The sequence below is a fragment of the Rhodnius prolixus genome, unplaced genomic scaffold (assembly GCF_049639745.1).
Source record: "Rhodnius prolixus isolate KJV_2025 unplaced genomic scaffold, Rpr scaffold_8, whole genome shotgun sequence".
Classification (NCBI taxonomy): Eukaryota; Metazoa; Arthropoda; class Insecta; order Hemiptera; family Reduviidae; genus Rhodnius; species Rhodnius prolixus.
The window spans coordinates 27697894-27723736 of record NW_027411593.1 but is presented as its reverse complement, the minus strand read 5'-3'; the positions used below and the strand labels follow the sequence as shown (position 1 = coordinate 27723736).

At 33.6% G+C, this 25843-nt stretch overlaps 1 protein-coding gene and 1 long non-coding RNA gene across 4 annotated transcripts in view; one reads left to right on the top strand and one right to left on the bottom strand.

The window, feature by feature from the left end:
* Nucleotides 1-25843, top strand: part of PRL-1 (protein-tyrosine phosphatase 4A family member PRL-1) — a 124290-nt gene that overhangs the window by 44457 nt on the left and 53990 nt on the right. The gene's annotated exons all lie outside the window — the stretch shown is intronic.
* On the bottom strand, nt 1111-24314 carry LOC141451087 (uncharacterized). 2 transcript variants are annotated; one of them, XR_012456528.1, is made up of 4 exons: nt 23858-24314; nt 22280-22495; nt 12801-12933; nt 1111-1525 (listed from the first exon to the last, which is right to left on the bottom strand). It is a non-coding gene; the product is annotated as an uncharacterized lncRNA (long non-coding RNA). The 2 variants fall into 2 exon arrangements; XR_012456527.1 differs by lacking the exon at nt 22280-22495 and having other exon boundaries at nt 23858-24300.

Genomic DNA, 25843 nt, shown 5'->3' with positions numbered 1-25843 from the left:
TACTTTAATTCGGGGTTTAAAATAAAAAGGAAAAAAAATCATGAATTCCAAATTGATTGAACATTATAGTAAATAATGGTGAGCCATCTATTATACACTTTTACATTCTCTTCTACGAGGGTCATTCAATAAGTAACGAGACAAATTACTACTGCTCAAAAACAGCTAAATTGATCCGTATGAAACTTTCAGGACATAAAGTTGGCAACCTTGCGATGACATCTGATCAGCTGTTCAATTACTCACAAAGAAACCCGGCTTCAAATCAGTCAACAGTTGAAAAATCGATATTCGACTGAAGGAGAAGGTTTTTTCAAAAGAATTGTAACGTGTGATGAAACATGGATCCACCACTATGAGCCAGAGTCAACACGACAGAGCCTTGAGTGGAAGCATACGACTTCTCCCATTCGGAAAAAAATTCAGGACCCAGCCATCTGCCGGTAAAGTCATGCTTACAGTATTCTGGGATTTTCAGGGGCCAATTTATTGTGATTTTCTTGAAGGCCAAAGAACAATCAACAGCCAGTACTACAGTGACATGCTGGAAAACAAGAGATAAGACCTGCAATTCGAACGAAACGCCGTGGGCTCTTGACTGAAGGCGTGATTTTGCTTCATGACAACGCCCGTCCACATACGGCACAGCTGACGAAAGAAAAACTTCAGAAACTGGGATGGGAGATCCTTCCACACCCCCCATACAGCCCCGACCACGCCCCATCAGACTTCCATCTGTTTGGACCCCTTAAAAATGGTCTACGAGGGATACATTTTCGATCCAATGAAGAGGTAAAGAATCAGGTGCAAAAGTGGCTTTGAGATCAACCCAAAGAATTTTATGCCAAGGGCATTTACAAATTAGCAGAAAGATGGGACAAGTGTATAAGTGTTGCTGGGGACTATGTTGAAAAGTAACCAAAGTTTTGTACTGATTCAATAAACCGTTTTTGAGCAATAATAATTTGTCTCGTTACTTATTGAATGACCCTCGTACTTAAGAGCAAATAGTTCGCCTAGTATTCAAAATGCATAGTTTTTAAATTTCAAAAAACTAAAAAAAGCACAATGAAGTCACGTAGTGATTTTCTTAAAAGTGAAAACTGTTTTATTGACAAATTTTCTTAAAAATCACATTTCATAAATATTTAAAATTTGAATAAATTTTCTAAAGTGGAGACAGAGTAATGTTCAAATAGAATGTACCGCATTTCTAAATAGATTTTATTGGTAAAAATATTTACGAAAAATAAATAAAATAAAAGACACAATATTTTACTTCGCTTAATTATTAAGTTTATTCAGATTATATTTATTGGAAAAGAAGTTAAGTAAATTAATAAACTACGTAATATGAAACCAGTTTTAGAATATACTCGTAAGAGTGAGATAGTTGTTGTGGTGGCCATCCGTTGGCATGTTGGGTTCAAGGGTCTTGTGTTAAAGAACCCTCAGTTGGATTCAAGGGCACCTCCAAGGATGTCCTGACCAGCGGCACCCACTCTGCTCCGTCTTCCATGACATTCTAAAAATTGTTTTTTTTTAATCTCCTCATATGACGTATTTTTTATTTTTATTTATTTATTTTTTAGCTTTTAGCTCAGGATTATGATAGTTTTTGTACTTAAAGATTTACGTCGCATTTTTTACTGTGTTCTAGAGAAATCTGGTGCTCAATGACCTTCTCAAAGATGCTCTAGTATAATTATGGGGACATAGACCTTGTCCTCTTACTCTACTAATAGAAGTAGGTATTGTGATCGTGTACATTTTCAATTCTGAGTGGTGGAGAGGGTGGCACATTTGAACAGAATTTACATTTTCTGTTACAGCGTGCACAGAATCTGTATTATTGAACCTTTTTGTTTTGTTTTCTACAACTATTAAGTATACTGAACAGATCTACAGTCGAACCTCTCAATAACGGACACTGGCGGGGGTAAGCAAAGTGGCCGCTATTTGGAGGTGGTCGTTGGTAGGTGGGTAGGCAAGTTTCATAATGAAAAAATATGGGTTTTTTACAAACATCTATTTAAAAATTGTTTATAATTAATAGATTTAAAAACTTAAATAATTGCATAATTATTTAACTAAATGATATGCATCAAGTTTTTCTTAATTATCCAATAAACTACTTATTATTGACCTAATTAATAATTTTTATAATAATCATCACATTTATTCATAAAAATAATAATTTATGGTAAAATTATCATCATACCATCATCTATTATTAGAAAAATAGAACAAATCTTTCGGCAAGTTGACGATGGCTCGATTTGGTTTTTGCAAAATCTTCCAACACATTTATTTTCTCTTCTAGAGTTAACCGCTATCCTTTGAGAGACATATCGGAAAAAATAATATTGTTCGTCCAAAGTTATATTGAAAAATGATTAAAATGGTACAAAATGTATGAGCTTATATAGGAAACTTTAGGAAAAACCAGAAAAAAAACAAAAACTTGAGACGGGATAATTATTTTATTATTAATAAAAAGGTGGTCGTTGGTGGGAGGTGAAACATATAATCCGTTCCCCAAAATCAATGTCCGCGGTCGCTATGTAGAGTGACCGTTAGACGGAGGTTCTTTTATATAGAAAGTGTATAGGGGTAAAATGGGAAATCCAAAAACTGTCCGTAAATGGAGGTGGCCGCTAGTGAGAGTGTCCTTTATGGGAGGGTCGACTTTATATCAATAAACAGTTGGTACTTTAGATACATATCTTTTTTTTTTAATTTAAAAATGTTGTGTCAAATGTTAATATCTGCCCCAATGGCGGGGTAGCTTTGAACACAATATAAAATAGAAAGAAATGATATTACTTTACTCTGAAATCTACCTTCTATCAGTTATTTCTCTCACTACTACATTACTTTCTCTTTTAAACCACTGAAATCTAGATCAAAAATGACTCAGTTCGGGATGTTGTACCCGAAGTGATGGGTTTAGGAAGTTTGAACAAAATATTAGGTTTGTTGCGCTTCTTAATGTAGGTTCGGACCACTTTCCCTTTCTCTGCGATTAAACCAAAAAAAGTCACAAACTTGCAGGTCGGTAGAGCGGCACATTTTAACTGAGATGTTGAAATGTGCCCCCTCTCTTTCCATAAAAGAAAATATAATGTCCAACACTTTTTGTAAGCAAATACCTTTGTAAATACTAGATTTAAAAATACGAATTCCAAATGTTAATATAGACTAACAATACTTACACCTTGTCCACTACAATCTTCACAATACACTTCCAAAGCTGCAACAAAAATTTTACTTCCACCTTACAAAATATAACATTCCTCAATTCTGACTTTACCGAACAATGAAAACGAAGGGAAACTCTGCCTAATTATACAACAGGTCTACCACAAAATATGGAGAAAATTACCAATCATAAATGTTTTAAATATTTGGCGATAAATTAAAACTTCAAAGGTGCCCCCTGTTTAAATGTGCCTCCTCTCCAGTACTGTAAATATTGGATTTATGTTCCGTTTTGTGTTTCCTGAATTCGTTTTATGTTTCCTGAATTAGATAATTAGTTTTTATAAATTCGTTTTGGTTTGTTTGTATTTATAATGGGAAAGTAAATAAGCTTTTGGACAAATTAGCTAAACGGAAGTAATAATATTTTGGATATTTTTTTTAAAAAAATTATTAGATAACAAAGAATAATATAATAAAATATAGATTATCGCGAAAAATCAAATATTAAAGTATAATTTATTAGACATTTCTGATACCTAAATATATACACACATATATATATATGTATGTATATTATAAAAACGTTAAACCAACAGAAGAGGAAACACGAGTTAAACGGCTGACGTAGGACACGCTGGCGCCAATAATGTTTATTAAACTTGACTTCTACGTGTATACAATGATACATTTTATTGGTCGACATCTTTTAAGTCACAATAGATTTTTATATTTGCTGATAAAGTCTATAGCGTTAAGCTGCTATTTATCTTTTATTTATGTTTGTCATGCTATTAAAGACAAATTTATATAAATATATATGTAGTACAACTACGCAGAAACTCGTTAATGGGCCCACTTTTTGTTCTGGTCGCCACTTCCAGGAAAAAAAAAAACATTAAGAAAACACAAGCCTAGCATAATTTCATAATTATTGTTCTAAGACTCTAAATTTTCTTAAGAATTTTTTATGAAAGGTTCTTTGGCCTTGGGTTTGCATTTAAATGTAGAGGATAATGGTGCAAAGTATTTTCTGTAACGAGAAAACACTGTTTAGAGAATAGCAGTTAACTGAAAAAAAAATCCAGTAGTCTAAGTTGTAGGCGCTTTTTAAAGAAAAAAGAAAGTACAATAAATAGAAATTATAGATTAAAAAAAAACACGTATATATATATATATTCTGTACCTCGGAAGGAAAAGGCACCATGTCCATTTTTTTCGATTTTCAGATTTTGGCATCATTTTACAGATTTTTTGTTGCTCTTTCTAGAGGTGTAAAGCACAATGTCCTATGTTTACTATTAAGCGATTTATGTATTTTTAAAAAGCGCTATGATACTTCATTGCTTAAGGGTAAAAGGCACTACATGGGCATAAATTTTTTTTCACAATGGAGATCAAAATAAAATATTTTAAAATATGGGAGGTTAAGTGGCCATACCAACTGTAATAATTATGGTGAGAAGTACAGGAAAGAGTATAACCGGAAAAGTGGAACAAAAAATGAATTTGGAAAAATATCTTTATTTGGCTCCCCTGTAAAATTTAATTTTTGTGACATGGTGCCTTTTCCCTCCGAGGTACAGATATATATATATAAACATATAATAATTATTAGAATACTGCGTATTGGTTGTTGAAGCCAATTATAATAATTGAGTGAAAGTTTGGGGTACAAATTAACTTCTGGGTAGTGCAATTTTTTGGCCCCTAGTTTATAAAATATCGCAAATTACGGCGTTAGAGTTCATGAATCTAAAAGTGACTGAACAGAAACAAAAGATAAATAATTAACAATTATTAAAATATAAATATAAAATAATAATAAATATAAAATATAAAGAATTAACAATTAATAAAGAATTAACAATTAATACAGAATTAACAATTAATAAAGAATTAACAATTAATACAGAATTAACAATTAATAAAGAATTAACAATTGATAAAGAATTAACAATTAATAAAGAATTAACAATTAATACAGAATTAACAATCATTTTATTCGTCACCTAATCCAGTCTTACTCTACAAAATTGCATTCTATACCCATAATAACGCATGATGTTATACATAATCTTTAACACTCTCCTTCAAGAACCTTTTTTTTTTAAGTATGCAGCAGAGAATTGAATACTACACAATAAATACACACAATAATTGTTACCATAAATAAAAGTACTGTTCATTTTTAATGTGCTAAACTTAAAAATTAATTCTTTTCAAAAAAATAAAAAAAGTTTAGAATGGATGTTAAATGTCGCAATATTACCAAACACTGATTCACGCTTAACTCACATGTTCAAGCGTGTAAACACGAGTAGGAACAACAAGTTGGCGCCTATTTAAGCAATTATCTTCTACATCATCAGATGCAATACAAAAAATAATTCTTCAAAACTGCTAGTATTAGATAAAATAATGAAGGATATGTGAACAGCATTAGACCTCCTTATTTGCCTTGTTTTTATTTCATTTTAAACTACTTTTAATGGAAATATTGTACAAAGTAAATATTGATTATTTTTATTAATACGATAACAATATAAACATTTGCTTTAGTAATTATATACGTGTTTCAAACATACCAAGATTGTCTCCGCTCAACAAAATAATAAGTATTTTAACACTTATAACCATGATAGAAGTTAAGTGACAAAACAATTAACAGTTTATATTTTTAAGTAAATATTTTGAACCTCTTTAAAAACTAAAAAAACAACTCTTCAAATACTTTTTAAATCGTGTATTAGTAAAATTCTAAATAGTAATATTGATTGAATTTTATTCTCAATGCAAATCTGAATTTAAATTTTTATCTTCTATTTTTTAGTATAAAGATACTAAAATTTGGGTTCGGCTTGTTTGTGATTATTACTGTTTGTGCTTTTAACTGGAGGTTCTAGCACAACAAGTCTAAGCTAGAAAGGGAAAAGTTATGAGAGAACTGTTCCTTTACAAGTTCCTATCGTTACAATCCTCTTTCTTGCAATCCATTTCCTGCCATTTCCTTTCTTATACCTTCGATATGTACTTCTTCTGTCCGATCTTTCCTTATTGCTTCTTTCTTAGGGCACGAAAGAGACAAACCTTTGGCTATCAAGTTCCAGGAGGATGTTTACTTCCCCCTCCACATACCAGATTCCATTTCTCACTCTTTAGATCAGGAAAAATGTACAACTTTATCTTCACTTAACAAATCCCTTTTCAGTCTATTTTTGTTATTAATTGATAAGCAAATATCCCTCAGTAGTTGATTAACAATATCTTTTGATGTTGGATTAAGATTGGCTAGATTTTTATCTACATATTCTGGACCAGTTTAAAAGTACAAACTGCTATCATTAATTTGTACGTCATGTACAAAAGCGGATATTGCGTTACATTCAAGGATGTAGAAAATTAATTTAAAACTTTCTATTTATTCACTTCCTGTTAACTTAGAAATGTTTTACAGTTAGTCTTGTATTTGAAATCTTGCCCTTTGGAACTTAATACATTGATAAATACGCTACATATATTTGATTAAAATCAAATATTATTTGAGAAAGAAATAATCATAGTTTAGTTATATAATTGTAATTTCATAATAGCAAATTTTATTTATTTATAATGAAAGATATTCTTTTAAACAATTTTTTGATAATAATGGCGTGATTAATTTCATTTGGTTTAAATATTTTAAAATCTAATCTTTAGTTTTAATATTTGATTAGCAACACTATTGTTTTATTGTTAAGTTTTTGCCTGTTTGTATTCTCTATACATTTTTAATTATAAAAATTTGTAATTCTTACTAATACTATTCAGTTTTCAGTAAATATACAGGGTGATCCATTTAAAACGCACCAATCGGTAATAACTATTTAGGAAGGCGGAATTTCGAAAAAACCCATGAAGTAAACTATATGTTTTTTTCGCTCTAGTTTTCAAATTTTCAACCCTCGATGCTGTATCTTCATTTTTGGCGGAGTTACGGCTAAAAACCGGTTTGGGGTTTCATAAGGACCACTGGTTTTGACAATGATTACGAAAACTACATAAAAAAACTGTGAAAAATGACGTTAATCCCGTTTTGATATCCCTAATATTTGTTGAGATATTTAAGATCAAAGTTACAATTTTTTCTATTCGCGAATGGTTTTCGGTATTAATTTTCCACCAGAAATACACGTTTTGGGAGGTCCTCTGACTGCAAAAAATGTTATTTTTGACGCTAAGAACAAAAATAATAATAATTGAAGATTTTACAGAATGTAGTTTAATGTAATGGTTGTTGGTGAATCAGGATAAATTTGTTTTATCATCAAATAAAAGCAACCGTCACATCAGAATAATGTACCCCGTATGCAGACTTCTTGACCTATGATTAAGGTAAGAATATCTTGCCAGGGTATTGGTCTAGTGGTCTTGAGCGAGGCTTTGTAAATGGGAGATCCCCAATTCGAATCCAGCGAATGCAGTCATTCTTATTACTTAAATAATCGTAATACTTTTTTAAATAAAGTCTAGTCATACGCGGGATTCGAACAGGGGATCTCCCATTCACAAAGCCACGCTCAATACCACTAGACCAATACCCTGGCAAGACATTCTTACCGTAATCATAGGTCAAGAACTCTTGCATAGTGGGTGCATTAAAATGATGTGACGGTTGCTTTTATTTGATGATACTCGTAAAACAAATTTATCCTGATTCACCCACAACCATTACATTGCACTACAGTTTTTTTAAATTTTCAATTATTATTATTCTTGTTCTTTGAGTCTCAAATAATATTTTTTGCAGTCAGAGGACCTCCCAAAACGTGTATTTCTGGTGGAAAATTAATACTGGAAACCGTTCACGAATAGATAAAATTGTAACTTTGATCTTAAATATCTCAACAAATATTAGGGCTATCAAAACGGGATTAACGTCATTTTTCACAGTTTTTTATGTAGTTTTCGTAATCTTTGTCAAAACCAGTGGTCCATATGAAACCCCAAACCGGTTTTTAGCCGTAACTCCGCCAAAAATGAAGATACAGCATCGGGGGTGGAAAATTTGAAAACTAGAGCGAAAAAAACATATAGTTTACTTCATGGGTTTTTTCAAAATTCTGCCTTCCTAAATAGTTATTACCGATTGGTGCGTTTTAAATGGATTACCCTATATAATAATACTGAAATAAATACAATTTAAAGCTTGCACACATCACTCATCAAAACTTCCCTAAGAGGAATTTTTATACAGAAATAATTTAAATACTAGATGTAGATCTGCATGTGTGTAATGCTTACAGGAAGGACAGAGATACCGCCATTTTCTAAACAATTCAAAAGTTTTTGAAAACTCTTTTCAAAATGTCTGAATTAAAGCGATAAATTTAGCCTTTCATAATAGGTATTTAGGTAGGTGGTAGGACCTTAAGTTTCACTGAAATAACACTTTCAAAGGAAATCTCTTTACTAGAAAGAAGAAGTATTACAATCGTTTCAAAAATCCAACTGGTACCCAAGCTAGCGATTATAGTGAGAGACAGCAACTTGAAGACGAATTCTCTGAACCAAACAGATTAATCTACCTCTAATGATAGTTAAAAGACCGAAATCGATTTTAGGGATACAATAAACATGTATGCTTCGATAGTTAAAATCAAAGTTGTTATCCAGCACTGCCAACCTAAACCACAATTACAAACTATTCAAGCGTACTTGTTATTTTAACGAATTGCAATCCAGAGAAATTACGTTTTACTTTTCACTTTAATTTTGAAGTAACTAGCCAATGTTATGCAACAGTTTTATGAATTACTAACGATAGAATTCTCTTTTAAGGAAATTTGTGTGGATATTTTTTTAGTTGAAATCTGATTAAATTGTTCGGCAGAGTAATATGATGTGTGTATTAAAGGATGCTGCGATCAACTATTTGTAGTAAATTTGTATTGGAATGTTTGATATTTGGCAACCCTGTTGAGGGTGTAAGGGAAGGGCTGACCGTTAGGGGTAGCTAGAGGGTAGCGTGTAGTTGGAGACATTCCTTAGTGGAGTTGAGTTTAGTTTTGTCACTCTTTATCTTTGTGGAAGTTACGCTTTATGTGTGTTATGCCTTATGAATTAAGAGAATAAACTATATTTAGGTTAATACCTAATAATTTAGGTTAATTAACTTCAGAGTTGTAAAATAAGAAAAAAAATAAAAATGGGGGAAACACAAACTAAAACACATAAAACATAATAATAATTTACTTAATACTCTTAAGGGTTTGAATAAACACAAATTAACCTAAATATAGTTTACTCTCTTAATTCATAAGGCATAACACACATAAAGCATAACTTCCATAAAGAGTGACAAAACTAAACTCAACTCAATTAAGGAAGTTATGCTTTATGTGTGTTATGCCTTATGAATTAAGAGAATAAACTATATTTAGGTTAATTTGTGTTTATTCAAACCCTTAAGAGTATTAAGTAAATTATTATGTTTTATGTGTTTTAGTTTGTGTTTCCCCCCATTTTTATTTTTTTTATTATTTTACATATTTAAATTTATTTTTCACTTTTAAAGTACAACTCAACAATTTTGTTTACAACTTGAAAGATTTCTATTTCAGTTACGGCATGATGATGCCTTACTTACAGGAGCCAATTAGATTTGACTCTGTATCGCTCTATAGCTAAGGCTAAATGTTGGCTCATAATTTATCATAATTGCCTTTTTTTGAATTAAAAAAGAAAAAATGAAATTCAACAACTTGTAAATTGTAGCAAAGAATTGTTTCGTTTAATACAAGCCATTATAACTTAATTTCTTATCTAAAAGAGTTCCTATTATCTTAAGTTAAAATGTGTTACGATAACCTCTAGTCTGTAACATTTATGTCCCTCTGTTTTTTCCAGATAAGAATTTACGAGTATTTCTTTTTTTCTTTTTCTTGATTCTAGTTAAATTTCACAATAAAATGTAATTATTTTTTTTTTATTTTTTCTTTTCTTTTAATTTTATTTTATTGTAATTCAGGCTTTGGACTAGCCTTTATTTGATAGTATTACATCTGGTGAGTCACTACTTACTTAGGAGATGTGAGTCAGACGTCATTTGATTCGTGAGTCATATGTCGCAGAAAATTACAGGAAAAATAAGTGTTGACTGAAATGGCATCATTTTAATATCAGTCTTATTGTTATTTTTAACTTTACTACTAATAATTAATTAAATAAAAGTGCAATAAAAAAATATTATCGTAGGTTTTTTTTTAAGAGTAGTTTTGTAGCAAAATTGGAAGATAACCGCAATTGGAGGTAACATATTTTCCAGCAACAAAGTGACCATAACAGCTCAAGAATAGATTTATCGTAGTTTTTTTTTTTTTTTTTTTTTTTTTTTTTTTTTTTTTTTTTTTTTTTTTTTTTTTTTTTTTTTAAGAAGCAACTCAATTATCGATTAATGAAGTTAGTTAATTTGCGATTTAATGAATTATTTTAAATTTTAGATTTGAGAATAAATACTGATGAGAATTAGGTAAAAAAAAATATTCTTTGATTTAATTATTCCAGTGGAATAAATAGTTGTTGATGCAAAGTACTGAAAATAACCTTCAGCCCAGCAAATTGAATTATTTGCTATTGAATCAGTCAATAATAATTGGTAATTTGTATTCATACTGGATAAGATTAAAGAATATTAAAAATATTTGTATATTTTGCTGTGATCATTAGGGCGTTATGTTACCTGTACGAAAACCAGTAAAAATAGTCCTAGAACCTAATTTTTATAGTTTTTTGTTGTTTTTTCTCGAAAAATGGACAAAATCTAAAAAAAAATAAACGAATCTTTGTATCCTTCAAGTTGTTTTAAATTTAAAAATGTAATTTGGGGACCTCCTAATTACATATACAACTCTCACATCTCTTCTATTATAGTTTTTTCCAGTAAATATCATGTAGTAATCTATTCCAAGTTCACTGATATAACCTCCTTCAGGAAACCTAGTCTTATTCTTAGAAATCTATAATTTTTAAATTCTTGAAAGGCTCAATTCCAAATTTTGGAATTATATATTTCATTCTTTTGGTGACTTCTTATCGCTTTTTTTTTTTTTTTTTTTTCATTCGTAGAAAATTTCTGACAGATATCTGTGATTACTATCTCTTCTACTCTCTCACAATTTAAGTGGAAACACTATTACGAGGCCAGTTTTGGTCGATCGTCGATCGCTCGCAATGTCTAGGGTGGAATTCCGTGTACCTTGGACTTTGAAGCGATTGTAGAAGAAAAAACTTTCTAGCAATGCATTCTGGGAATTCTTGCATGATAAATTTTCCTGGCCCCCAAAAAACATGTGAAAGTGAAATATTGAAATCAAATTATCAGCCATACTGTGCATTTTTATAACAACTTTTTCATATTTACGAACAAATAGTACAACAACTTATACATTGCAGTTGATATAAAAATTAAATTGCATTTTAAGTTAGTAAAAATCTAGCTTGAAAAAGTGTCGGAAAATAGAATTTTTTAGGTACCGCATGAACGGATTGCTGCGAAAAAGTCGGATTTTCTTCATGGCCCTATAGTAAAAAAGTAAAGTAATCGCCTATGTTTTCAGGCGGGCTTTACGTCCAACTACCAATTAGGGGCCGTACTTAAATTACGTAACGCAATTTAAAGAGCTTTTTAATCCCTCCCCCCCCCCGATGTAACAGATCGTAACAAAATGTCAACCTCCCCTCCCCCCCTAGCCAAATGTACGTAATTTTTTGTTATGGAATATCGTCATTGCATAGTATTTAATTAAAATCAAACATATATTTTTTATTTATTACTTATTTAATTACATTATCACTTAGTATGAAGGTTGGCTATAGTAGAATTTGGCGCGAAAAATATCGTTAGTATTTTTCCATTAATGACCAAAAAATTATAGATTCAATTGGAAAAATTACGTACAAGCATTAAAAAAAACCCTCCCCCGAACCATAACGAATGGTAACAATCGAGCCTTACCCCCCTCCCCCCTTGCGTTCGTTACGTAATTTAAGTACGGCCCCTTAGGTGTCCTGGACGGAGGCGACTAGCAAACATACTTTATTTAACCATTAAATAGAATCCAAGGCCTAAGACCGGGAATCGAACCCTGTACCACAATACATATTAGCTTCGCAGGTCTCGCCTCTAACCGCTCGGCTACCTGTCGGCGCCTTTCATGAGCCTATATCTCGAAAACTTAATAAGTGATTTAAAAAAATAATATATTTCACTAATCTACCCATACCTCGCTGGAATGCACCTTATACTGAAACACAGTGTATAAACATAGTATGCATTTCACACCCCTTCTCAACCCCTTAGACTACGCCTATGACGACAAGTCGATTGCGACACACTTTTAGGATAAAAAATAGATCTTATTATACAGAAAAGTTGGCCACCTCTGTCTCTAGATTACTAGATATAATAAGCTAACTTTATTTAACAGGTGAGGAAATAAAGTACTTTTCAATAATGAAATTAAAAAAAGCAATTTCAAGCAAAAACATTCTCAAGCCAAAACACTGGCTCGGACAATTACAAACACCATCCTCCAATCTAAACTTTATAGTTTACTTACTTAGGCTTGCCCCGTTGGCTGGTGGTATTCCCAATTCGTCTCTCTGTGTCTTCCTCTCCTCTTTCCTTACGTAGCACATCTTTATGGCCTATGTCGGGCTTCTTTGTCTTCTGTTAAAGATTCTTTGGACACGCTAAAATAAAACAAGATTAGATAAAATATAGTTTTCAAATACAAATATTAGTACTAAAACACAGAAACAGGTACTAAACTTGATCTTCTAGTCACGGTGCAATTGACGACAACTCCATGCGCTGTGTATTCATTCTAGAAGGCGCCACGGTAGCCGAGCGGTTAGAGGCGAGACCTGCGAAGCTAATATGTATTGTGGTACTGGGTTCGATTCCCGATCTTAGGCTTTGGATTTTATTTAATGGTTAATAAAAGGTATGATGTTGTAGAGAGTCTCCAAAGATTTTTTATTAAAAAATTATTTGCACTTCCTTCATCTTCGCCTAATTATATGCTTTACATTGAGACCGCTGTGGACCTGTTGGAGGTATTTACTTTGAAACTCCATTTTAAATATATTTTAAGAGTCTTAGATCTCCCCCAGTGCCGCTTACCGAGAATCTTGGCGTTGGAGATTATCAATAAAAAGATTTTCTGGTTTCGACATTGGATAGACTTGGCTTAGAAGTATTCCTGCGATTTTGTGGCCTCGGTGGAAAATATACCTGCGTGGAAGGATCAATTAGCCTCCCTGTTGATTAAGATGAAAGCAGCTCATCGTCGGGGGTTTATGGACCGCGTCTCTCTTTCGTCCCGCTTCCTTTTATACAGAGAACTTGACCACTCATTTAGCCTTTGTCACTTGAATGAAGATAACTCCTTGGGTCTAACTCTAACTGAACTCTGCTGGATTTTTAAGTTAAGATGTGAGCTTGTCTACCTGAATCATACGCCATGGCTGCCTAGGGAGATTGAACTTTGTTCTCTGTGTAATTCAAGGTGCATTGAGGACGTGGTTCACTTTCTTGGTGACTGCTCAATTCTTTCTGAGATCCGGAGACTCTATCTCGGACGTTCAGTACTTACGAGAGAACAATTGATTTCTTTCCTAAATGGAACGCGAAATTGTCAACCTCTTATTAAATATGCTCGCCATGCCTGGTCTTATCGGTATCAGCTGGTTCAGGAGTTTAATTATTAATTTATAATTCTGTTATATATTGGTTATTTCGTTTTATTTTTATTTCTAGGTCAGTCATATTTTTTGTTTATTATTACTACTATTATTTTTTGGTTTATTTGTTTTTCTTTTCTCTTTGTATTATAGTAACATCGACTCCGGCTGACGGATTTTCCAAGCCGTACAATATTTTCATTTTGTAATTTGTAAATATTTCATATGTAAAATAAATATTATTATTATTATTATTATTATTAAAAGAAATTTACAGTTAAGTATGTTAGCTAGTCGCCTCCGTCCGCTACACCTAATCGGTATTTGGACGTAAAGCTCGCCTGAAAAAATTTGGCAATTACTTTACTTTAAACATAGATTTTGTTTATGTTAAAATAAAAGTGGGAAAAAAAAGAAATAAAATTAAAAAAATAAGAGTTTGTTAGGAATACAGTGGCCTTAGGGAAGAGCAGAACTATGCGTGGACGATATGCCGGCCTATGAGGTTCTTGACCTCCTCGGTCAGTTTTTTTATTCCTCTTTTTCTATTTTATCAGGGCCGCCCTCTTCGTGGTTCTTCTCCAGATAGCACCGACCCAACTGTCCTCCTGCTTTCAGTACTACATCCGCGTCAGTCAGTAGGTAGCGCCATCTTCTTTTGTCTGCTGCTGTATTCAGTTTGTTTTATTATTATTTTGTCTTTATACTTTTTTCTTTCTTTATTTTTTATTTTTTTGTACACACATACACAGGATTCATTCCTTTATTTCATTCTTTGTTATTGTTTGTATGTGTACTCTTGAATCAAACTGGCTTAGTAAAATTTTTTACGCATCATCTGCTTTAGTAGAATAGGAGATGCTAGTCAATGAACCTATCTGAGACACTAGAAAACATTTCTTTTAAATAAACATGTACTTTGAGCTTGATAGAGAACTAAAAATGTAATAATTAATAAATATACACAAAGAAAGAGAAATGTTTACCAATTTCAGTCTGATTAAGGGCATACAATCCATCACAAAATCCTTTTGAATTAATAATTTTAACAATTAACCTACTCTGTCCTTCGTTCGTACTACATACTTTCCGCTAACGTGGAAGTATTCAGTGGTGCGAATGATCCCGAAACCTGGTAAACCTGCTCACCTTCCCTCATCCTACAGACTAATCAGCTTACTGCCGACTCTAGGAAAGGTTCTCGAAAAAATGTTACCGTTAAGCGTATTAGCCCCATTTTATCGGAGTTTGGTGTTATACCAGACCACCACTTTGGTTTCAGGCGTCATCATAGTACTGTTCAACAATGCCACCAGGTGGTGGATGCCATTGCTTCAGCGCTGGAGAGAAAACAGTATTGCTCGGGGGGCATTCTTAAAGCCAGGCCTTCGATCGTGTTTGGCATCCTGGATTACTGTTCAAACTAAAAAAAGCATCTTCCCTCAACATACTACCTCATTCTGCGCTCCTATCTCTCAGATAGGTTCTTTCAAGTTAGTACTGGCTCCGCAATCTCTTCTTACTCAACAGTGGGGGGTGTGCCGCAGGGGAGTATACTTGGCCCCGTTCTCTACACAGTATACACATCAGATATACCTGTACAACCCTCTACACTACTCTGTACATATGCAGACGACACAGCCATACTAGCCACAAGTACACATCCTTCATCAGCTTCATACAAGTTACAGACACATTTACATAAAATAGAATCCTGGGCCAAGAAGTGGCGGATTAAAATGAACCCACAGAAATGCCAGCATGCCACGTTTACTCTCCGGCGGGGCTCCTGTCCACCTGTGCTCTTCAACAGCAATCCTCTTCCTTGTACAGATCTGGTGCACTACCTTGGGCTCTACATAGACAAACGACTCACGGTGGAACCCACACACTAGACTTAAAAGACAAGCAATGACGAAACGTGTTAAACTGCTTTACAGACTTCTTGGACGACGCTCCAAATTACCCATTGAACTCAAACGATTAGTATACAGTACAAACCTATGTGGACTTACGGACTAGAGCTGTGGGGTTCAGCCAAACCTACAAACATACGGACAGTACAAACATTTCAGTCAAAACTCCTCCGACAGATAGCTGACGCTCCTTTTTACGGTGACTAACCTCACTCTTCACACCGACCTCAACATTCCCTTCATAGACCAACACGCCAAGACTAAACATCAAAAATTCCATACTGCTCTCTCTTCTTGCTCCAATCCTCTTGTACAGTCTCTCGCCTCCTCTGACATCCCTAACAATACTCCTCGCCAACTGAATCGCCAGTGGACCCGCGACTTCCTTACATCCAGAAGAACTAAATCTCTCCTCTCTCCCACTCATATTCTCCTCCTCACATTCCCCTATCTCATATAGAGAGTGCTACCGCTGGGTAGCTTCTCTCCTCCTGCTCTTCCCGCTCCAGTTCATCTCATTCACCTCCTATTTACTTATTGTATATATTTATTCAGATTGTAAATTACAAAATAAATAAATAAATAAATAAAAATTAACCTTTGAGTTAAACAATTTTTTCTTTTAGCAACCTACCATGTAAATAAATGTAACAATTTAAATTATATTATCAAAACCAATCAGTATGAGCGCTGAAGATCACGAAAGCTTAACAAAAAACAAGTAGAAAGTAAAATAAAATCCCTGATCCTAGGGTTACTGACTGAAAAACCCAGTAACTTCTCCAACTCTTGTGCGAAACTATCAGTTTCAAGTTGTTGAGATTGATCACCTGTTAAAGTTGATCAGTACTCTGGAATCCGGACTACATTCTGTTTCATTACGTGTGAGAAAACTCAGAACAATTTTCTCTTATACTTTCTCATTTTTTTCACTATTAAGTGATAACACGTATTTAACACGGACAACCCATCCAGAAACTATCCTCACTTATCCCTTATCCTCATAGAAATCCAAGAGTGGCGCAACGAAACCTCCTAATCTCATCTCAGATTCTTAGAAGAAAGTGGGCTGTCTCAGACTATCTGAGTGGTAGTTTGGGAATGAAAAACAATTGAAGTCGAATTCTTTTCACTAAACTGATCAATCAACCAGTTAATCAATTAATAAATCAAATCAAGTAAGCATCATTTAATGAATATCATTTGATTCATTTTCAAAACGTTTAATTGAACCAATTTATTAGATTATTTACATTGAATGATAATATAAATCAGTAAATTTCAATCAGTATCGCAAAAGATTTTCCTCCAAATTTTGGAATAATCTCTTGTAAAGTAAAGTAAGTAAAGTAATCGCCTATTTTTTCAGGCGGGGCTTAACGTCCAACTACCATTTACTAGGTGTAGTGGACGGAGGCTGAGATACTTTACTGTAAATTTCTTTTATTAACCATTAAATAAAATCCAAGGCCTAAGACCGGGAATCGAACCCAGTACCACAATACATATTAGCTTCGCAGGTCTCGCCTCTAACCGCTCGGCTACCGTGGCGCCTTAATCTCTTGTACAGGCGTATGAATGCTAGCTTCAACTATTTCAAGCACATTTCACTTCACATAAAGAATAAAGTTCCTGTCTTATGCAAGTTTTTCATGTGCAGTACACAGCATGCAGCCAGTAAAGCTTCAGTTTTGCAGAATGAAGTTGAAGAAGAGAGAAAACCAAAGGTTAGTCAGTACGTGTGGCATAATCAGGAGACATAACTGTAGGGTTGCCAACTCTATAAAGTTCCAAAAAAGAACACCCTAAAATAATTAGGTACATTAGGGGGCCGTCGACAGTATTTTGGGAATATATCATTCGTTTTTTTTTTTTTTTAGGTGTACATGCAGAGACTCCGGCCCCGGGCCCCGGGCTAAAGTCCCCTCTCCCCCTGTCAGTAATATGGCCTGGGTATATTTGTATCTTACATACTTATTCATGAAAAGTTCATCGTTACATCGTTAGTTCGAACAGAAAAACAACACGACAAATGAAGAAGTCTCGGAAGTCAGAACTTAAATCAAAAATACAATAAAATAAATAGGTTTGTGTGAATAATACGTATCTGGAAAAAGGACAAAAGGCGTCCTTTCCTAATTTAAGGAAGGACAAGGACAATCAGGTGTTAAAAAAGGACTGTCCTTTCCAAAAAAAAGGGCAGTTGGCAACCCTACATAACTGGTATATTCGGAATGAATAAATATAGGCCTTTTTTGGTGTTCTATTAAACCAGTTTGGAATTTTCTATTCGGGTGTATTTGCAAGAACTAGATTGAATGAATTGATGAAATGGACAGGTTTAGGTCAATAATCGATTTGAATGTACGTACTTTTTTGTGGATAAAGATCTAATAAAGTATGTCCAAGACTTAAAAGAATGTAGACAATAATGAATTTTGGCTAGAATGTAAATATAGAGTTGGTGCTCTATTTTGTCAGCATCTATCTTCTTCCGTCACAAGTACGACAGTTAACATTTGAACCAAACTGACAGTATCCTCCAACCCACTCCTTAAATCATTGGCTCCTCTTCCTAATCTTTTCCTTTACAATATCCCAATAAAATATTGTTCCTCTGTAAAAAACCTAGGTATCACTTTTGATCAAAACCTATCCTGGAAAAACCATGTTTCCGAAATCTCTCGCCGCTCCATCCATATCCTTAAGCAGTTTAATAGTTCCCGTCACCTTTTTCCAATTAAGACCCGGCAACTCCTAGTTTTCTCTCTTATATTCCCCCATTTCGACTATGGTTGTTTAGTGTATGGTGCGGTCTTTCTGGTGATATTGAAGCTAAGCTCAAGCGCCTCATGAACTGCTTTATAAGATTTATTTTCAGCATTTCCAGAGACTCTCGCATTTCGCACTGCTGCGATGAGTTGAAGTGGCTTTTTCCTGTCTATAGCCGCCAATATTTTTTGACTACTTTCCTTTTTCAAGTCATCCAGTCTCAAAGGCCATCCTATATTTTTCAACTCCTTAAGTTTAAATCCTCGATCCATTCCCGTAATACCAGATCTCGCTCATCCGATCTCTATATTCCCTCTCACCGTACCTCATCCTTTGACAAACCCTTCCTTATACGTGCTACCTCTCTCTGGAACTCCTTGCCATCATCTGTCCGCCATGCTCCTACCCTATCCATCTTTAAATCCCGTCTATTCAGTTATCTCCTTTCTATTCAGCTTCCTCCGAAATTCCAATTGTTTTAATTTATTTCCTTAATTTCTGCTGTTATTTTTATTTTCACTTTTTGTAAATACTTATTTATCTATTTATTTTCTGTTTAATCACAGGCCAAACTGTTAAGGCCTCTATTTGTTCCTGTATTTATTCTTAGGGGACAATAGTCCCAAAATAATAAATTTCTTTTCTATTTCTATTTCTATCCTCAAAATTCCAAAATAGGTCTTTTTAGGGTGGAAAAATGTTACAAATTTGGCTAATTATAAGTGCAATTAACCTTCCAAGCTTAAAAGAAATCATGAGAGGTGTTTTAAAAAAGCACTGAAGGCACTTTCAACTTTCTCTTATACATGAAAGCACAGAACTGCATTTAGCGGTTAGTATTATATATGTAACATATGTTATATAAAAGTTATTTGAAAAGTAAAGTATTGCAAGTTTGCTTCAAAATGTGAAAACATAGTATGTTAGGTAGTTTTTGTTTTAAAGCATTTAAATGACGCAGAGATACTGAATATCGGCTGTTTGAGGTCACAACCATGAAATATATAATAATTATAACTGGCAGTGACAATAATGAAATAATTTATTACTACACTTAAACGCTGGTTGACTTAAGTTAATTTCATAAAACTTTACAATACGAGGGTCGTTTGAAAAGTCCGTGCAAAAATAAAAACTACTTAATTTTTGGGGGTAAACCTTTTTTATTTTTCAACATAGTCTCCTTTTAGGCTTATACACTTCGTCCAACGCCGCTCTAGTTTGTTGATCCCTTCCGAATAATAGGATTTGTCCAAGTCTGAAAAATAGCCATTCGTTTCTGCAATCACCTCCTCGTTTGAATAAAATCTTTTTCCCGCCAGCCATTTCTTTATATTGGGGAACAAATAGTAGTCCGAGGGAGCCAAGTCTGGAGAATAGGGGGGATGTGAAACGAGTTGGAACCCTATTTCCATTAATTTTGCGACCACAACTGCTGAGGTGTGAGCTGGTGCGTTGTCGTGATGGAAAAGGACTTTTTTGTGGGCCAATCGTGAGCGTTTTTCTTGCAGCTCGGTTTTCAAACGGTCCAATAACGATGAATAATATGCACCTGTAATAGTTTTACCCTTTTCCAGATAGTCGATGAGGATTATTCCTTGCGAATCCCAAAAGACAGTCGCCATAATCTTTCTGGCCGAAGGAACGGTCTTCGCCTTTTTTGGCGCAGATTCCCCCTTGGTAACCAATTGTTTAGATTGTTCTTTGGTCTCAGGAGTGTAGTGATGTATCCATGTTTCATCCACAGTGACGAAACGACGCTTAAAGTCCTGCAGATTCTTCTGGAACAGCTGCAAACCGTCCTTGCAACACTTCACACGATTTCGTTTTTGGTCAAGCGTGAGCAATCGCGGCACCCATCTTGCGGATAGCTTAGTCATGTCCTAATGTTGATGCAAAATATTATGTACCCGTTCATTCGAGATGCCCACAGCACTAGCAATCTCACGCACCTTCACTCTTCTGTCATCCATCACCATATCATGGATTTTATCAATGATTTCTGGAGTAGTAACCTCAACAGGGCGTCCAGAACGTTCAGCGTCACTTGTGCCCAAATGGCCACTCCGAAAATTTTGAAACCACTTATAAACTGTTCTAATCGATGATGCAAAGTCACCATAATGTTTATCAAGCTTCTCTTTAGTCTCCTGAGGCGTTTTGCCTTTCATAAAGTAGTGTTTAATCAACACACGAAATTCTTTTTCGTCCATTTTTTGAAAATCACTCGACTTCCTCGATTCAAACGAATGCCAAACACAAAGAAATAGACCGATCTGTCTGAAACTTGGTGCGTGTTCTTCCAAGAGATGCTAATAACTAAACATAACCTCGATACGCACCAGTAGTGCTATCTCTCTGACTTTGCACGGACTTATCAAACGACCCTCGTAAATTTCTGCAACAATTACCTTGTAATTGAGAAGCAGCGACGAAACAGCAGCTTGTTCAAGAGAAACTTTTTTTGTGTTTCACAAATTTTTTGGACTATCATCCATAACATGTGTCAAATTTTTAACATTCGTTTCTCCAATATGAGGATAGTTGTGGGAGAGAGGCGAACCCTTCACATGTTTATTGTAAATATTCGGGTCGTACAAAACCATATGGTTACTCTGAAGTCTACATACGATTCTACATAATTGTTTGCCCACACTGAGTTCGCTGTACCAAAGTTTTGCCCAAGATTTGTGACTCTGATAGAAGTTGAATGCTGGTCCACTAAAAGAATACTTTACAAATTTCATTTCAAAATTGATGAAATTAGAAAAGTATTCCACCAAAATCTGCATATGCCAGTAAAAAAAGTTGAATTTTGTGAACCAACTAACAAACGTTTGCTCCTAATCCAGCACTTAGACAATGACCAGCCATTACTCAGACTTACACTCTCTGCTTCAAACTCAACTATGGTTCAAGAGAAACCAAAATAGATCTTTAAATCGTAATCAATTTGCCTTTACAATTATCTTTCAAATTCAGTTACAAATTGCATTTCTTTTTTCTGTAATGTTATCTGTTTCACCATCTTACAAAGTAATAATTGCAGCCTTCGGTTTTTTTTAAAGAAAATTTGTCATTTAGAATGTAATAGTAAGTTTTTTGATGGATTGATTTTTAATAGATCACGATAATAATTAGCCAAATGGAGATATTTAATTCTATTTCCGGATGATGCAACTGATTATGGATGATTTTTATTAATTTTTTTTCTACATTTTTTTGTTCTGATAAATCACTCATTAATATAAATCACATTTAGATAACCAGGCGTTCACAATTTTTCGCTTCATCAATGTCAGTCAGTGAATATCACTTAATGTGTAATTTCAGTTGTTCTAAATTATTGTTACGGATTTTTGGCTTTATCAATAAATACATATTATGTAACATTTTATTATCAAAATGGATTAAAATGAATTTTGTTATATATTACTAGTGGGTGAGGCGATTTTCTTTTTTTTCTCCTCATAAAAGAAGGTAAGGCTAAATGTCAATTCTCACTAGGTGTAGACACTATTGCTACCTCCCTCGAGCGAAAGCAGTATTGCCCGAGTGTTTTCCTTGACGTCGCTCAGGCGTTCGACAGGGTGTGGCACGAGGGACTACTGTTTAAGCTGAGGGAGATTCTTCCTCATACTTACTACCTCATCCTCAAATCTTACCTAAAAGATCGATATTTCAGAGTCAACTGTGGAGCAGCAGACTCTGATATCCGTCTAGCTCGAGCTGGTGTTCCTCAGGGTAGTGTCCTAGGTCCTATTCTTTACTCCTTGTATACAGCAGACATACCTCAACATCCAAATACTATCCTCTCCACCTTTGCTGACGATACTTCCATCTTATCTTCACATTCCGATCCCCTTATCGCTACACGAAATCTACAAACACACATCAACCACTTACAGGACTGGCTTTTCAAATGGAGAATCAAAACCAACGTTACGAAGTCTAAGTTTATAGTATTTACTCTCAGACGGAAAATCCTACCTCCTGTCATCTTGAACCAAACTCCTATACCAGCTGTGGACAAAGTACGGTACCTTGGACTGCACCTAGACAAACGGTTGACACGGAATCCCCATACTAGACTGAAAAGACAAGAAACTAACAAATGCTACAAACTTCTCGCCAGACTACTTGACAAAAGTTCGAAACTTAACCTACATAACAAAAGACTCTTATATCTAATGTTACTGCGACCCATTTGGTCATACGGCATCGAAGTATGGGGATCGACTAAGCGTTCCAACTCACTACGCCTCCAGGCATTACAGTCAAAAATACTTCGAAAACTTCTTAACGCTCCGTTCAATGTATCTAACCTCACTGTTTTACGTCCTTTTTTTTCAAAAATTTAGCCCCGAATAAAAAAATTTCATTTAAAAACTAAATTATGTTACTCTACCACATTAACAGTGACATGACATGCTGTTACGTTACGTTAACTTTTTTACTGAATCACTCTTCCATCAAAAATTATTTATGTTAAAAAAGTATTAATGTAAGATGTTTTCGCTGGAAAAAAGAAAAATACATAAACAAACAATTGCAGGAAGTACTTGTTGCTGTTATCCAATTTTATCAAAATCTTTTAACCTTCTTTATGGATTTCTATTAAACTTATACAAAACCTAACTAAGCTTGGCGGTTTCCAAACTAATATTATGTTCGCTCAATAAGCTTTCCAACTGGAATAAACTAGTTATTATTTCACCGGAGAGCCATAGATTCACTACTCAGTTTTTGAAAGTCTTAAGAAACAGATACGCTGAAATTTTGTTCTTTCTGATGGTTTTAATCCATCCGAAGATAATTTTAACCATTTTCAGCTAAATCTAATAATATATAAATTCTTCCGTTCTGATAATATAGTCAACTGTATTTTGTAGAAAATTGGTATAACCTTTTACAGAAATCCAGATTTGCTCTTTCTAAAAAAATCTATGAATCTTTACACTCCAGATTTGTGTCCTTACAAACATTACACTTAGCGCAATCGCATTAAAAAATAACCACAATCTCAGCACCCAACTATCACATTTTGTTTATGGATAATATATTTTTAACTGAACCAATTCGTCTTGCCAACTGATGACATTGAAGTTTATAAATAAAGATTTGTTAAGTTTTACATCCAAATGAACAAATTCATTCGGTGTATCTAAATCAACTTCACGATTTAAAAAAAGAATGACTATATTATCCGCTTATTAAAGTAAAATTACAACAGATTTACTTACCATCTATTTTTATTGTTATTATTTGAGATGAGTGCCGTTAAGACCTCGAAATGAGCGTAATCTACACGAATCTATGTTGATAACCGAGTTCTATTTTCACAGAAAAACATTCTCCTTATATTCAATGGGAAGGAAGAAGAGAAAAACAGTAAGAACCTCTCCTTCATTATTCTTATCACTGGGAAATACATGGTAGAAGTAAAATTCCCGTTTATATGAATTTTGAAAGAGGCATTTTCATTTAAATTATTATGAAGTATTAATTTTGGGGTTATTTCTAATTTTGAAAAATTATATAAAATGTATTTTCTCTTAAGATCCGTAAATAAGTGCAAATACTATCTGATGGTAGCGAGAATTGTATCACCTAAGAACAAATACATCATTGCATCACTGACTCAATCAAAATACGTCATTCCAGATTAATACCAACCTCAATATTCAAAATAATTTGAGCGAATATCTTAAAAATGCTTTTATAATTATTGATTAAACAATTTTATTCTCTTTCTTATTGGTAAGATTAACCGAAATACCCGAACCCACATTTCTTCGAAAACTTTGCTCGAATATATTCTATTTATAGACATATATAAACATAATTCGTGTAATTGTAACAATGTTCAGAAAAGAAAGTAGGTCACTAGATTTCTCCTACTAGATTTTTCTTATTCAAGGATCGAACAAAAATTTATCGTGAAAATTTAAGAAAATATTGTTCCAATTCTTATGGCTTTTGCAGTAAAAGAAGGGGCCAATAATGTAAGTTAGTAACTAACTTAAAAGTAACACTCAACTATTGTAAATAGATATAAAACAAAAGTATGCATTGTTGGTAAGTTTTTATTGGTACACGTGCCATTTACTACTAAGCTCACCGTATTATTATCAACCAGGCAGACATTACTCAGCTATTGCTAAACAAAGTAACTTTACCACAACAACATTCATCTTTAAAAGCGGTGTCTGTAATGGTTCTTCACACTCGTGATAGAAAAAAAATAATAATGAATCATTATTATACTTTAATAAGGCTACACAAAAAAAAAATCGCGCAATAATAAAAATAATACTGGTAACATCAGCAGAATTGTTTGATGTACATTTACTGTCTGTGTTAAATTATGTTCGCGCTATGTTGTGACCATCACCAAACAAATTGATCGTATTTCTGAGAAGGACATATTTAGAATTGTGTCTAGTCGCTACCCAGCACCCTATTTTAGTTACGTAATCTTTTTTTCTATTATGCAATTTTACAACTTAACTATTTTATGTAACTGGTATAAATTATTAGAACTCGTGCTGATCTTATTTCTTTCTAATTCGTTGAAATTTTTAAACCACAGAGTTCTGTTTTTTTTCACATATATTTCTCCCTTTCCTTCTCTGTTCACTGTGAAAATGACTGGGCACAAATCCACGTAGTAGGCATTTTTTTAAATGTCTCGCTTAATTCGAAATTTGAGTTAAAAATTATAAACAGAAGCTATTCTTTTGATTCTTCTTTCTTTTGAAGGCATTCTTTTGATTTTGAGCTAGAGGATTTATATGAGATTGCAAGTTGAAGTGGAGTTTTCTGTATCTTGTTTAAGGAATGTTAAGGTTATGGATGTAAATTTAGAAAGAAAAACAAGCTTACTGGTGATAGATATCTTTTACTTTTACTAGATGGTAATAGGAAATATTGTGAATAGGATTACCAGTGTCGTTTGGTTGTCAAATAGATATTGAGAGACGTAAATTTTGTAACATGACTAATTCTCGACTTAAATCTAATGCACTTAAATCGTTTAACATTTATGAAAATCCAAAACCGGTTATGGATGTTTATTTTTGTCAGAATTCAGCGCGATGGCGCTATAAGTAACAGTGATAACAGAGTAACAAATGAAGCAAACGAGTGGAGAAGTAACCCAGTGGTAACATTAGGCTGTTAGTCCACTCTCTTCATTTGAGAGGAGATAACGGAGGCCACTGTCTCTT